Below are 13596 nucleotides of genomic sequence, written 5' to 3' on the forward strand. Positions count from 1 at the left end.
AAATCATACCCTTCAAAACCACAGCTCTGGTGACCTGCCTCCTTCCACTATTAGCCTATTCAGCTGTGACTTCGTCAGTGTCTAAGTTCTCATACTCATGATCCAGTTGCCTCTCAGGGTCCCACCTCTCAACATTGCTGTGCTGGGGGCCAAGCTTTGAACACATGAGCTTCGGGAAGACAGCTCAGATTTAAACACTAACAGTGTGGGGGAGACTGTGATGGAAAGAAACGAGGAGTTAAATCAGTTGAGTAGGAGATGAGAAATCCAAACGAGAGATGACACACGTCTAAGCCTAGATGAAGGCCAGGAGGAATGGACATGAGAAGATAGAATTTGTCTCCAGATGCAATAAGCCATCATTTTATACGACATACAGTTTTTAATAGCCTAGCCTAATAAAAACCACCTGCCAATTCAGTTATGACACAAAGCTAAGGCACCAGCAATGGAAAGATGCAACTTTATTTCAGATGTTAAAAATATGTATGTGGTGGACTTGGTAAAACACAATAAATAACGCTAGGAAGATGACATCCATGTTTTGGACCTGAGCAACTTGGAGGATGCTAATGCCATTAATAGGGATCGTGGGAGCAGGGGAATGAGAACCGGGTTCCAAGAGCAAAGATCAATTCTGTTTTGGATGAACTGACTTGGCTATCTCTAAGAGATGGTCATGAGCAGCTGTTTGGCAGAGTAAAAACCATACTAGGTTGAAACTCGGGGGAAAACGACACCATTTGGACTCAGTTAATGAATGAAAAATTTTGGCATTAAATCTTTATGTTTAAGTATGGACAAGAACAAATCATTTCTTGTCCCAGAATCACAAACTTTGAATTCCCCCCCCCCCAACTGTAGTCTTGGTGTGTTTGGTCAGTACTGAAAGGACTCAAGGAAGAGGAGAGAGAGACTTGAAGCCACAGGAGGCGTCGTTAATTGTTGGAGTTAGATTTGAAATCATGACGGATGGAAACTTTGAAAGTCCTTTGTCTCACGGACGACAGCGGGTTAGGTAATCCCCACCGGGCTCACGCTCCAGCCTTTCTCCTACCCTTTGACCTTGACCGTTAGTGCCAGGGGAGCCTGTCGGTTTGCTCTACTACTGTAACAAGTGCCTTACACTGGGGCAGCTTGAGCAACAGAAATGTGTTTTCTCAAAATTCTGGAGGAACGTGAAAGTCCAAGATCCAGGCGCCACGAGCCCTGGTTTCTTCTGAGCCTTTTTCTTTACCGTAGAGGTGGCCATCTTCTGCACTGGTCCATGTTTGTCTGTGCCTGCATTTCCACTTTTTATGAGGACACACACCATCACAGCTTGGCTTAGGTTTCACCGAGATGATCTCCTATAACTTAATGACCTCTTTAAAGTCAAATACAGTCAGATTCTGAGTTATAGGGGTGAGGGTACAATTCAACCCATTGCAGTGAATAAGCCAGCCAGCCACCTAAATTCTTACTCACACATGCCGTGAATGACTAGTGTCGCTTGCTAGAGTCTAATTACCTCTTCATACACTAAATTATTTTCCAAACTTGTTTCCACCATCATTTTGTGTCTCTGCAAAGGTGGGAGTTAAATATAGGAATTCGGTAAGCTTTTTTATCCTTCCCTTAGGTTTTTTTTTCTTCTTCCTGTCTCTGGGGGAAGAGAAAACAAACCTTTCTTTGAAGAAAGAGCCCAGTTGTTTTGCCTTATCTTTCACTGGGCCGAGTTCGGCAGCCTGTGACATTACATCACTTCCCCCCTTGGGAATAAAACCTTTAATTAGGACGTGTGAGGAAAAATATATAAGAGCGGGAACACATGTTCTGGTCTGAGTCTTACCTGTTTTTCATAGTCACAGCTTACATAAAGAAATTTCCACAGAACGAGTTCTTGCCGTGGACTCCCAACTTGAGCTCATGGGGTTTCTACAGTTTGACAAGAAAAAAAAAAATCCCTGCCCGCTTGAAGGCATCAGACGAACAGTAGGCCATACTTGGCTGAAATAACATTGCTCTTCCAGTACGTCTTCCTCTGAGACTGTTTTTGTAGGAAGTTTGTCTTGGCAAGCCTTTCAAAAGAATTGCTAGACACCTATCTGGTAATTAACTGGCTTCCCGCTAGAAGCTTAAGGGTTCCACACTCATCTAAAAATGGATGCAAGCCTTAGTTTCTCTCTTGTCTTCTCAACCATGTAAACTACAGGGTAACCAAGTAAAGGCCTCACTATTTAACTTGTTTTTTTTCCAAGTTCAATTTTTGTTACCATAAAGCTGCTGTTCGACTTAAATATAAAGCTTTTGAAAATATGGTGACTAATAGGCATGGTGGTGGCACAGACCTACAGTCTCAGTTACACAAGGAAGGAGTGGACGATCACTTGAAGCCAGGAGTTCAAGACCAGCCTGGAAAACATAGTGAGACAGCCACCCCCTACCCCCACATAAAATGAAAAACCAACCTCCAAAACGTAAAATAAAAGCAGTGTGGCTGATACAAGTGTTGTAAAAATAGTACTTAACCTTTATGGTCCTCCTCACATGGCTAAGCATGAGGGAAAAAAATAGCAAAGTCAAGTGGAAAACATTCTAGAAAGTACCCGGCCAGAGCTTTTCACAATTGCCAAGGTCATTACCAAAAAAAAAAAACAGGCAAGTTTCAGAAACAAAGTAAGTCCTGGGAAGTTATGGGGACGCGATGACAATGTATTGTGCTATCCTAGACGGTATCAAAGAGCTGGAAAAGAACATTGGGGAAGAAATGAAGGCCTTCAGAGTGAAACACAGTTTGGTTCACAGCACTCTGCGTGCATCTGTTCAGCAATGGTTACAGATGATCCCAAGCATTGAGATCCAGGGTCTTGGTTGTATTGAAATTCTTTTATTTTTGCAAATTTTCTGTAAATTTAAAAACTCTCTTCAAGTAAATATTTTACTTAAAAAAAAGTAGAGTAAATGACAGGAACGATAAAGGAGGCCATAATGGGAGGAAACAGCGGAAGGGCCAGGAAGCACAGAAGTTATTAATAAATGTTAAAAGCCAGCCTACTGGATGATCTATTGGTGTCAATAAATAGCAGGATGCCAGGGACTCTGCTGGCCTATCAATCTAATAAAGTTTTATAAGTGATGGATTGGTTGTAAACACTGTGTTTTATAGCACCTGAAAATTCCAAACAGTAAATCCATACACGGTATTTCTGCTCACATATTTCAGGACCCTGTTTTTAGAATCTGCACAAAGAAATATTTCTTGCCCTTTATGGAGTTTTAATAAAAACCAACAGGTGGGAAATGGTTTCTGCAGCAGCCTGAGTGGCTATGACCGTCAATACTGGTATCTCAGAGTTACACCAGCAGAGGCTGTAAACACATTAATCACCCAGTGGCGCTGGATTCCATTCTCAGATGCCACCTCAATTTCAAGCACAGAGATTAAATGCTACCATTTAAATTCAAAACACTGAATGGATATGATGATCTTTTTTACGTTCATGGGGATTCACAGAGCGCGTGCGATAGTTTCCCCATCTATAAAATGGAGCTAATAAATCTCATCTCAGCATTGTGGGACCAAGCAAGCTGACACACGTCAAGTGTGTAAGATGATGGTGAATGGTATGTAGTGTGTTTCCGGTAAACCATAGCAGTGCTTATTTATTTATTAGGCTTGTGTTTGTTTTCATGGTTGCAAGACTAGGGGCCATCTGACTGTTTCAGAGCGCTATTATTTTATAAATGGGGAAACTGAGACACAGAAGGTGGTAACTGGCCCAGGCCCCTGCAGCTGGTTTGTCACTGAGTTGGAACTCAAGCCTTGTGCCCTGCGTCACACTCCCTTCAGCCCAGTCCCAGAATGGCTGGCAGTACTGCAAGCCTACTGTGTGCCGGCCGGAGACCGCCACCATGTTGTCTTGCGCTATGGTATCTGGGTCTCCGGGGGTCTGGGGACAGCTTCCTCCCCTTCCTCCGAGGGAGCGGAATCCCCGCCTCCCTTCCCGATAGATGTGGCAATCAGCTCCCTAGCACTTCATCCTCCTTTTCCCGCATCAGCATTTCAGCTCTTGCAGCCTGCTCTGCCCCAAGCTTGGCTCTGTGGTAGTGAGGATCTTGCTGAGCAGGAGAATGTAGGGGCATCTGGGCTGCTGCTGTGAGGGGCTCAGACGAGGGGAGGTGCACCTCCATCTCTCTGTGTGAGTCTGCTGGAGCTCAGTGCAGAGAGTGAGGACATGCTGGGGTGAGTAAGATCCGTTATTGGAAAGTGTATGTGATGGATGTTCAGGGGAGAAGGAAGGAGGCTATGTGGATTTTTACGTTTAGTTTAAAACATTACTTTTTATGAGCTAAAGTAATTCCAGAATCAATTTCCTATCACTGAGCCTTTGATATGGATTTTTACTTTTTGCACCCCCCCCCCCACTACCAGTTGCTTTAAATAGGCTTTATCCGCTAAGCAGAATATTGTCTTTTCCTTTATGGGTATGCAGCTAAAGGCACAGATATAGTAATTTGTCAAACTCAAGAGAATGTTAAGAATTTTGTGAATGAGAAGCAACCCTGCTGTGTTTTAAAGACGGATGCCCACACTGCGTCATTCCTGACAGCACCTGGTGCCATGGAGAGACCTCTCACCTGGGACCTCTCACACTCTGCTCTTTCCTCAGCTACCCCCTTTGCATTGTGAAAATCTCCTTTTCTGACAACAAAGAGGGAAATAATCAGGGAGAAAACTGAGCTGGGAGGAAGAGGTAGTGGTTCTGGATTCAAGGGCTGGATAACCAGCCTCACTCGCTGCTCCTTGTCCATCACAATCCATGTTTGTAGCAGGCAGAGAAAGGACTGGAGGTTATTCCTGAGCAATCTTCTAATCAAGTCCCGTCAAAGCTGTCTGAAGACTGAATGAGCACTTCATGGCACTGGTTGCCCAGGGAAGGAAATATCCCTTCATCAAATTTATGGGGCTGGATCGAAAACCAAATTGAAACCACTTCACGAATCCCCGTGGCAAAGTGATTCATCTTCGTAGGGTTGGAAAAATCTATTTTTATCACCTTGATTCTGCCAACTCCCCATTTTTATTCTCTCCCTGAACTACTGTGATTTCCTTCATGGTGCCGAGTAAACCAAATATATCTAGAGTCTAACTCTTCTCCCTGGAGCATCCCAGCCCGGCTGATTCAGCAGTCGGGGGAGAGGGGGATTGTGGGATTGTTCTGCACTGTGTAGGTGGGGACTACCAGAGGCTGCTGGTCTCCACAGCTGTCTGGGACCCGGGGGAGTCTGCCTAGGGGTGCGAGCCACACTCTGCAACTTGCTTTCTCTGCAGGTGTGTTGAGTATTATGGATGGCTCTAACTCTCTCAGCTTCCTCGGGTAGAGAAGGGACAAGAATACACCACTCGTTCAGCCCTCCCTGTTTGACACAAAGGCCGCCATATTTGTCCCTCCCTCCTCCTGACTTCATGCCGTACATTTCCCTGTGTTCCTTAATCGCTGTCCCTCCAGCCTCTTTGCATGTCACCAAATGGTTCTTGGAGGGTCCTAGCAAAAAAATGAGATCGTTTCCTTCAAAGACATAGAAAAGAAGCTGCTTTCTGGGCTCCCTTGAGTAGCATATTCAGCAGCCTCTTCTTTTGATGATAAGACACGTAACTAGAGAAGCAGGAGAATGTAGCTACCTAGGGCCAAAGCTCATGCCAGTTGGGGCATTTTTAGCACCTGGTAGACAGTAGATGCTCAATAGGTATTTGCTGAATGAATAGAATACATTCCTCATAGCCCCAGCCTTCAAAATCTGTCTTTCAGAAGGGGGTGGTAAGTTTTGTTGGCAGCTGACATTCTATTCAGTAAGCTGGTAATCTGAAACCCTGAATTTTCAGCTTTGTGGCTGTGTATTCTGGCAGATTCCTTAATCCTTTGAAGCCTGTGTTTACTTGCCTGTAAAATGGGCTTGATAACTACCTTAGGGGTTTTCCTGCAAGAGCAGGAAAAGAAGAAAGGAAAGTAAAAGGAGAAGATGAAGGAATAAGAGGGAGAAGAGAGAAATAAGGGGAGGAAGAAGAGGTGAAGGAGGAGGATTGGTCAATGAGATGAATTTGGAATTCTTTGAGATTTTATTTCTGAAGGTTAAGTGTGTGTGTGTGAGTGAGTATGTGATATGTGTGTGAGTGTTTGTGCATGTGTGAGTGTACATGCATTGAGTGTGTGTGAGTGTGGTGAGTGTGCAAGTGTACATGCATGAGAGGGGGAGAGAGAGAGAGAGAGAGAAAGAGAGAGAGAGATATCTAATCTTTCCTGAGTACTGACTGCCCTTCTACCCCATCCAGGACTAAACCAAATGTCAGGTGGCCAGTGCTAGAACCAGTCCCCTCAGGTCTTACCCAATGGATGCTGCTGTCTAAACTCTGTAGGGTGCCACCAACTAGTCAAGACCAAGACACTCAGCTCCGTGTCCCTTTTCCCGATGCTTTCAAAAGGAATGTCCAGTAGATCTAGAAGGACAGTGTGTCTGTACTCATTCTTAGGCTGTAGGGTGAAGAAGGGAGGGTTGTCTGTGTAGAGCGGCATACCAAACTCTTCTGATCTGTTTGTATCGTTATCAAGGAGAGACAAGGATGAGCCCCAGATAATGGGTCCCAAGGGTCCCAAGACTCCTAAGGCCCAGCTTTGAGCAGATGACTTGATGAAAGCCAGCTTCTGTGGCTTCTGGTACTGTCTTGGCAATTGAGCCTGTGTTTGGTTCCTTCCAGAGCCCAGAGCCCCACATCTCTTGGGTAAATGGAGATATACTAATTTATGTCTGGCTTCTCCAGTCTGTAGAACATCTACTTTAATATGGCGTGCCCTTTTTGACATTGACCGCCTTCAACAATGACCTGTACTTGCCCTTGACCCCATTTCCTCTCCTTTGTGAATGTTTTATTCCTAGACATCAGAGAGCTCTGAGTTCCAGAGCATGGTGGTTAATTTTCACTCTTGCTTTCTTTCCGAAGGCTGGATGGATTTCTGGGCTCCGTTCTGTAAGCAGTCATTTCTTCCACAGCAGCCATCTGCACGGAGCTGGAGATTACGAAATGACTGGGGCATGTTTTACATGGCTACACTCTGCCTCTTCTCTTTGGTTCCCATGTAAGTGTTGGCAGGAATTTCAGCAGTCATTTCTGAGGGAGGTGCTGGAGAATGCTGTTGGTAAACAGCCCTCTGGCTGTTGTTGGCCGTCCCTGCAAATACCATAAAGAGTACATCTTGAAAAGTTGCTGTTGTGGTTTCCTGCCTCTCCAAGGGCTGAACCCAGGCCTGACCTCGGAGACCCTGACCTCAGCCGTACTTGGGGGATGAGCAGTGGCCTGGAATTGCTCTGCTTTCCCTGGCTTCTTCTTGACTTCTCTGGGCCAGAGGACAGCTCTGGTTCAATCACTTTGCCCTCGTTATATGTCCTGGGATTTTCACTCCAGCCCTGATTCGGCTGGAATCATTTTTGGTAGAGTCTTATTTCATCTTCCTGTTCGGGTTAAATTTTATACTCCCAGAAATCTAACCAGGCTAGAAGTTTCCAATGTATTGATTTTTTTATCCACACGGCTGCTTCTACATTTTTCACTTAGAAATATGGGAAAACTTAGGATATTCTTGGACATGTTTACATCTACATATTTGGTATTGATGATAGGAAGCTTCTGGGCCCAAATTATTCAATCAAGGCAATTAAGTCCTTCACACATTTACAGATTTATATTGCTCCCACCCTCCCCCGCCCCCATCTTCCTACCTACTTATCTAGTAATGACTTTTAGGAAGGAAAAAAATACCTAGGAGGAAAAGTGATATGAGTAGACTGGTAAGAAAGGAAAGTGATAAATAGTAAAGAAGGGAGAAAGAAGAGAAGGGAGGCGAGAGGGAGGAAGGAAGGGAGAAGAAAGGATGGAAAGCTGACTGTCTCTTTCCCTCCTTGCCCCTTAAATACCCCTGCTATTTTCTGACACTGACCCTGTTTTATTGCCTTAAAATAAATACACACAGGACTTTTCTCACCCCATCATTTTGCAGACATCGCTCCATCATAGGGCTCACATTCTGTCTCACCGTGAGGGATACTGCTCTGCGTGTTTCCATGAGTGGGAGTGTCTTACATCAGTCACAGTATTAACAGTAGGGAAGAAGAACCTCCTAGGCAGTGCTTCTATAGAGGAATCCTCCCACAGTGAAAACCAGAGCAAAAGAAATGATGGACTACTTTTTGTAATAGTCCTGAAGAATTACCTATTACCAATTACCACGTGTAATGGCCGAGGGATCCATTGACTCTCAAGAAATAATGAGGCTCTGTTATCATCAGCCTGGGCTTTGGGGGTGATGAATATCTTGATTTGGTGAGAACTAATTGCATCAAATGTGTGAAGGAGAAAATAACATGAAACTATGCCTAAGAGATTTGGATGCCAATTCCTTAGGCGGATCCAGCACTTTCTTCTCTGGTGAGTGTTCCCAGGACAGCTGGTCAACCTCAGGGCTCAGAATGTCTAATGATACTTAGTTTTGATTATAAACATGCATGCACTATCTTTTAATGGAAATATGTTGGTCTATAATTGTGCATGTAAATATAAAGATATAAAATTCATGAATTATGTGTTTGTTTTCTTTCATGTCCCAGGAAAAGACCTAGACCCAGAGTCTAGGTCTCCTAGCTATAAGGACCCAGTTTCCACCATGTATATGACTCTTAAGTCCACCTGCCAATCTAAACTCAGGGGAGAGGCATGCTCTTGGCTTCTGTAGACCCAAACACCAGAAATGGATCTGTTGTCATTGGTTCCAAAGAGGGTAGCACGAGCAAAGGCATTCTTCCCCAGTTTGTCCGATCTCTGGTACGTTCCTGTGATGAGGCTACAACCCATGAAGGTCTGGGCAAGCACTTCAGGGAAGTAGAACTCAGGATATCACAGGAACCAGCCATCCTTCCTAAAGTGCTCCCCAAAATATGGCAGAACCACAGAGAGGATGGCCTCGCTGGAGCACTTTTGCTTAAACTCATCCAACACAAAGATACTCTTGGGCAGGTGAGTGATGGGGCCCTTGGCCTTGGGTTCAGCAGTCAGTGCCTGCTCACATTTGTGCATCCCCTCTTCAGGAGCTGTGACAGCTGCCTTTTTTCTTTTTTTCCCCTTAGCCTGGGATTTCTTCTTCTCTTCCCATGAACTCTTTTCTTTCTTTGGGGTATCCTTTTGAGGCTGGCTGGCTCTCTGCAGACTTCTTAGTGTCAGACTGGGCCATCTTTTCACACAGCTTCACCCCTCCCCCATGACAGCCATGAACTAGGGCTGGCGAATGCAGCTGGTATTGGGGAAGGTCTAGCAAAAAAGGAGCCTCTAAGACCTGTTTCTAGAGCCACCGCAGGGTGCAGACAACTGTGGTATCAGCCAGTGTCACTCATTACCGCTGGAAAAGTCCTTATCTTCAAGTGTGTCCAGCAGCCCCAGAATCCACCTCATCTCCTCCTTTGCATTTTCAGTGGCTTGTTTGGTGTTGTGCGTGATGCCCCAAGGTGGGGAACACCCAGGGGTTCCTAAGTGGCGGGAGGAACGATGTTACTCTCGGCAAAGCTCACCCATTGCACCGTGTGAGCGGCTGTCTCTGGATTACCTCTCCACTGTTCCTCCTTGTTCACACAGTAGGTGACAGAATCTCGGCCAAGCACACGGAATCTGCTGTTGCCCTCAAATAGTGGAACCTCGTTGGGAGGAAATTTGTGGAGAAAATCAGGGGTGCAGTTGGTTTGGCCAAAGTGGAAGTGGGGTGGTATGGAGAGCAGGTAGACCTGAGCCCCACAGTACTGAGCAGTACTAACCTTCCACCCCCAGTTTTCAGGATATGAGTACAGGGTCCCGGCCACCATGGTGATTCTGCAGGGAAAGGGTGAATTATATTTGGATGTATTGAGGTCTTCTTTGTGCTCCTATAGAAAAAGTGTTTTGTATCTGAACTAGAAAGTTGCGTTTTCATGAAATCAACAGGTTCAGTCCACATGACAGCAAAGTTCAGTTCTACTTTCCTCGTCCTGAATTGAATGATATGTTGTGGGGTGTGTTTGTTCGCACTCTGACACTCCTGCGACTGACAATAAAGTTTACTTTGATTCAGAGGGCAGAGCGACCTACTAGCTGACCACAATTAGCCATAGAGGTTTTGGAGGACCGAGAACAGATAGACACAGGAAGTAGTAGGGAGGGGTTTAGAAAGATTCTCAGCGTTTTTTGGACCGAGGAAGAAGAGAGAGAGAGGAGAAGGTCACTGGTCGCTTCTCTGCTGTTTCTCTGATCATTCAGGTTCTTAACCCGATATCTGACTCCTGAGTTTTTATTGATAATGAAGGATAATTAGATAAGTGCTTCAGAATGAAGCTTTTACTTTTTCCCTGAGCACCAGGGTGAAGGCTGGTGTGTGGTACAGTACAGTGATGTGTACCTTCATAGTCGTCACATCTCCTTTATGAACATGGTTGATTGAACAACACACGAAGTGATGTTGTCACCATCTTAATTCCCCCATCCAGAGCTCAGATCCTCTGTTAGGTACTGCCATTTGGGATCCTGGTATCTTGGCTGTCAGGCTGTGATGATGATGATGATGATGATGGTGATGATGAAAGATACCTGTCTGCACCTTTCTAGAAAGTGTGTGGCATGCGTTCATTTTGAGATTAATTTTTATCACTGACATTTCACAAGTCCTGGTTAATTCCCACCGCCACCACCACCACCTTTCTTTTGCATGTATGGATGACAGATTTGCGGGACATGTCAACAAACTCACCATCGTAGAAATCATTTTTCTTCAGATATTTACATTTCTGGCTCTATCTGGAAGTCAACTTTGTGTCCTGTAGGGACACTTTCCTGCTCAGCTAACACAGTGAACTAGTGTTGTTTTCCTGACTGCCCACCCATGTCCCCTAAGCCTGCTCAGCCACGGGCCTGTGATTATGCTGGAGGCTTCCCATGCTATGCTTTGGGTTCTAATGGACCAACTGAAACATCGGCTGCTCTGAAATAAATCTCCAGCCCTTTGGAGAACAGATCCAGCTGGTGAAAGAGCCGGAGGACATAGTAGCTCCTTGATAGACTGTGAACATTCTTGAACCCTTTGAATAAAAGCAACATTTCCCTGTGTGTATGTGTGCCCCGGAAACTTGCGAAAAAAAAAAAAAAATAACCACAGTAGTGTGACATTTAAAGCTTTTTTGTGTGTGTTCTTAACCCTGCAAAGTTTTTCTTGGCAGGACTTGAAGCAGACTTGGCTGTCATCTGCTTTTCTCCCATTGAAGGGAGGAGTTGCACCCAGGGGACTGGTGTGGCAAGGAGAAGCCGTTAAGGAAGGAGGCCAGGAGGAGCCTCTGGTGCCCTGCAGCTCTCTACCTTTCCATTACCAAGTTCACCCTGCTCCCCAAAGCCCTGTTTCCATCATGTGTATCTCTCTGTGTGTCTTTCCTTCACTGGATCTGTAATGTCTGAGCCCACCGTAGACACCACACACCTTCTGTTGGTCTCCGTCATCTCCAATTGCTAGGTCAGGCCCACTGACACCAACACGGTCAAGCTTGCCAAACTAAGGGCCTCGTTTATCTGTGCTGGGCAGCCAATGAGAACACCTGCTGGTTGCTGTCATAGGCTTAGCCTTCAGGGACTCTCCAGCTTGCCTAAGTTACCTCCTGGGTCCTTGATCTAAACTCCGGGTGCCAGGTAACGAGGATGCAGTAATTTGCATTATTCTCTCTTGCCTTTCCCACGTGTCCTGTTTTCATTCTGAAAACAACCCTCTGAGTTGACACATGCCTACAGGGACTTCAGTCCCACAGGACAGCTCCCTGCTCTCTCTCTCTTGTGATGACCTCAGAGTTCCTTCCACTACAAGAGTGAAACCGATTAATCATGCTGAAGTTCAGTGCTGTGTGAGCTGGAATGCTAAGAAAAGCTTGGAGATGTTTTAAGCAAGATGGAATATGTTGATGAGTATCTCTCACCTGAAATATTTCTCAAATTTTCTATTTCTAGCTTTTTAGCAGCTTCACAAAGGGCTATTGTATTTGAGTCAGAAAAGAAAAAATATTGTTATTTCCTGTCCTTGACACTGAGCAGCATTGATAAAAGCATCAAGGCCCTTTGAGTTCTGAATCTCCTGGCGGTGGCGGGGAACACATTCTCTAAGAAAGAAGTTGAGTGGTGTTTTGTTTTGTTTTTCCTGTTTGTCAGCACGAGAAGAGAGTAGCAATGGAAAATGATGGACAGTTATCACTGGGGATAGAGGAAAAAAGAACTCTAGGAGAAGGCCATAGCAAGAGTGATAGTGTAGCTACCACTATATCTGACTATAATCCCAGTCTTGACCTTGACCAGCGACCACTTGCTTACATACAGTCTTGAGAAGAAGCTGTTCCATCTTGACTTGTAGTTCTCAAGTCCTCCATCATTCTATTTAATGGCCTTCTAGTCACTAAGCTAAGAGTGATCGTCTCTCATGCTTGGTCAGAAAGGGATTCACTAGAGTAAGGTGCAGGTTTGACTTCCCAAAGTTAGGTAAACGGAGAGCTTATACTTTTAAACAGTTAGAGGAAAAAAAATAATATATCCAGTAATATATTCATTACACGTTATGCTTATTTGATGTTTTAGATGTTTTGGGGCCATCGTTCAGGTTTTTAAGTTGGTTCAGTTTGCAAGCATGAAATACTAACCATTAGCAAAATGATTTATTGTTTCTGACTGGCTTTCCTGTTTACCCATCAATACAGTCCAGGCTGTGTCACAGACTTCTAATGGACATTTACTTAATATTTGCAAATACAGACTGCTTTCCGTGTACAAAGACACCCTCACACATGTATTGTTTGTGTGGGGGTGTGCACACAGGGGTGAGCACACATGCATATGTGCAGATGCACATGGGCATGTACGTGTGTGCAGAGGACACAGACTGACATGAGTGTATATCTCAGTCATTCGCTACCTTATTTTTTTTGAGGCAGGATCTCTCGTTGAACGAGCGCTTGCCAAATCAACGAGGCTTGCTTGCTCGCGAGCCTCGGGGAACTTGGTATCTCTGGTTCCCCAGCACTGGGATTATGGTATGTGGTGCAATTACTCCCCACCCCACCCCCACACTTTTAATGTGTGTTCTGAAGGATGGAACGCGGACCCTCATGCTTGTGCATCCTGTGGTGTGTGACTGAGCCATCTCAGGCCCAGTGGCTATGTTTTTTAATGAGAACAATCCCCATGGGCCTGCTTTATACTGTGTTAGGCTTGTCTGCCTGTGGAATGGAATTGATGCATTTCTGGTTTTTTATCTCCACTTTCTTCTTCTCTTTAACCCCTTCCTTCCCTGCTCCTGAGTCTTTCAGGCACATCAACCTCCCTTTTCTCTCTTGATTTACTGTTCTGCTTAGCATGTTGTTTCAGGCCATGAGCATATTGCTTCTGCTGTGAAAGATGACAGCCCTGTATTGGAGGGAGCAGTAACACAACACAGCAGATATCACCATCTTTAAAGTCAGCTCTAGGTACCTCTAGCTCAGCTCCGTGTCTGGTTCCTCAGCACCTGCCAAGGCAGCCCC

The 13596-nt window shown here is 45.1% G+C and overlaps 1 protein-coding gene and 1 pseudogene across 12 annotated transcripts in view; one reads left to right on the plus strand and one right to left on the minus strand.

Moving 5' to 3' along the window:
- Positions 1 to 13596, plus strand: part of Limch1 (LIM and calponin homology domains 1) — a 320820-nt gene that overhangs the window by 161663 nt on the left and 145561 nt on the right. The gene's annotated exons all lie outside the window — the stretch shown is intronic.
- LOC114702007 lies at positions 7077 to 10035 on the minus strand (annotated as a pseudogene).

Source organism: Peromyscus leucopus, chromosome 10 (assembly GCF_004664715.2).
Source record: "Peromyscus leucopus breed LL Stock chromosome 10, UCI_PerLeu_2.1, whole genome shotgun sequence".
Taxonomy (NCBI): Eukaryota; Metazoa; Chordata; class Mammalia; order Rodentia; family Cricetidae; genus Peromyscus; species Peromyscus leucopus.